The following is a 2,500-nucleotide window of genomic DNA, read 5'->3' on the forward strand; positions in this document are numbered from 1 at the left end:
CCATCCTCACTCACACCCCCCTTTTACAAACCCCTCCCTTCACTAACACCCCCTCCCCCTCCCCCCCAACCCGTATCCTTACCCCACTCACACCTTTTCCCCCCACTAAACCCCCCCACAAATACACCCCCTCCCACTCCCCCCAACTCCTCCCATTTACCCCTCCCCCTCCCCTACTCCTTTCCCCCCTCCTTCCCCCACCTCCTCCTTCACAAACCCCTCCCCCATCTCCCATAACCCCCCTCCCCCTCCCCTACTCCTTCCCCCCCTCCTCCTTCACAAACCCCTCCCCCCATCCCCCACAACCCCCCTCTTCCTCCTCCCTCCTACCTCCTTCCCCCTCTCCCTCCTCCTCCTCCCCCTCTTCCTCCTACCCCCCTACCCCCCCCCCCCCCCACGTGTCACATCTGGCCCGAGCCTCCGTCCGTCACGGTTCGAGACAGACTCAAAAACCAACATAGACAACCACGGAGATTGGATGGGGAGGCACACCCTCGATTTTCCTTTTTTTTTTTTGTATTTATTTATTTATTTATTTATTTATTTTTTGAAGGAGAGAGAGAGATAGAGAGGGGGGGGTGAGGGGGGGTGAGGGTAGAAGGTGGGGGTGAGGGTAGAGGAGGTGAGGATGGGGGGGAGGTGGAGGTTTGGGGAAGGGGGAGGAGGGGAAGGTAGAGGAGGGAGGGTGGGGGAGAATCGAAGAGGGGATAAGGAAGGGTGGAATGGGAGTAAGAGAGAGAGAGAGATAGAGGGAGGAGGAGGAGGGGAGTTAATTCTTATTCTTATTTTTCTCTTCTTCTTCCTTTCTCCTCCTCTTCTTCTTCTCCTTCTTCTTCTTCTTCTTCTTCTTCTTCCTTTTTCCTCCTCCTCCTCTTCTTTTCCTTCTTCTTCTCTTCTTCGTTTCTCTTTATGGAATTTATTTTTTCTCACTCATATCTCTTCTCTTCTTCTCTTCCTTTTTTATTCTCATTTTCCCACTTGCTCTACATTTCCTTCTTTTTCTTTTAATTCCTCTGTTTCTCTGTTTCTTTATTACTTGTCTTGTTCCGCTTTATTTCTCTCCGTATTTTTTATCTTCTTCTCTTTTTCTATTCTTTGCTTTATTCCAATTTTTTTCCCCTTTTCCATTGCTCTTTATTTTCCTTTTATCTCTTTTCTTTGTCTTCCTGTTTAATGTTATTTCCCTCTTATTCTCCTATTCTTTGCCTACCTCGTTTATTGTTTATGTTTATATTTTCATTCTTCTCATTTCTACTTTCTCAGTATTTATTCCTTTTTTATTTCATTTCCATTTATTATCACTCTGTTTCTATTCTCTCCTCCTATGCCTTTCCTGTTATCGATTCTGCCCCTTCTGCTTTGTTTATCTATCTTTGTATATTTATCTGTCTATCTGTCTATCTATTTATCTATCTATATCTATCTATCTATCTATATGTGTGTGTGTGTCAGTGTGTTTGTGTGTGTGAATGTGTGTGTGCGTGTGTGTTCGTCTGTGTGTGTGTGTTTGTATGTGTGTGTGTGTGTGTGCGTCTGTGTCAGTGTGTTTGTGTGTGTGTGTGTGTGTCTGTGTGTGTGTGCGTGTGTGTCCTCACATTCTCTCTAGCATTTCCGTTCACTCTTTTTTCTCTATCTTTCTCTTCCTCTTACCTCCTTCCTCTCCTCTCATTCCTATCCACCATAATCATCATCTTTACCCTTCCAAAATCAGCCAGAATTGGGGGGGGGGGGGGGGGGTGATAGATAGAAAAATTAATAGATAATGTGTCGCTTAGATTCTCTATTCCTCTTTTTTACCTCTGTTCTCATTTCCATTTCTTATTCACCTTCATCTTTCTCCATTTTCTCCTTCCTCTCTCTTTCTCGCTCCTTCCCCTCTTCCTTTCCCATCCTTCTTACTCTCTTTCTCGCCTCCTTTCTTCTCTCTTAGCCCTTTAACTCAACCTCTTCTCCCTATTTTATCCATCTTCTCTCCCACCCTGTTTATCATATTTCTCTCTCCTCTCTTCATTCGGTCTTTCTCCCATCCTGTTTATCATATTTCTCTCTCCTCTCTTCATTCGATCTTTCTCCCACCCTGTTTATCACCTTCCTGTCTACCCTCCAGCTTGCTATCTCCCTCCGCCCACCCTCCTCCTCTGCCCCTCCGCCCACCTCTCTGTCTCCCTTCCTCTCTCCTCCACTTTCACCCACTCTTCTCTTCTCCTCTTCTGCCCATCGTCTTTCCCGCCCACCGAATCCCTCCCTCCCTCCCTCCCGCCCCTCCCCATCCCTCCTTCCTTCCCTCCCTCCCCCCCACCCGTCCCTCCCTCCCTCCCTCCACCCATCCCTCCTTCCCTCCTTCCCTCCCTCCCCCACACCCGTCCCTCCCTCCCCCCCACCCATCCCTCCCTCCCTCCCTCTCCCCCATCCCTCCCTCCTTCCCACCCATCCCTCTCTCCCTACACCCGTCCCTCCCTCCTTCCCTCCCTCCTTCCCTACACCCTTCCTTCCCTCCCTC

At 48.8% G+C, this 2,500-nt stretch overlaps 1 protein-coding gene across 1 annotated transcript in view; it reads left to right on the top strand.

The window, feature by feature from the left end:
* LOC125034064 (hemicentin-1-like) overlaps nt 1–2,500 on the top strand; it is a 50,286-nt gene that overhangs the window by 38,152 nt on the left and 9,634 nt on the right. The window lies entirely within an intron of this gene.

Source organism: Penaeus chinensis, chromosome 17, assembly GCF_019202785.1.
Source record: "Penaeus chinensis breed Huanghai No. 1 chromosome 17, ASM1920278v2, whole genome shotgun sequence".
NCBI lineage: Eukaryota > Metazoa > Arthropoda > Malacostraca > Decapoda > Penaeidae > Penaeus > Penaeus chinensis.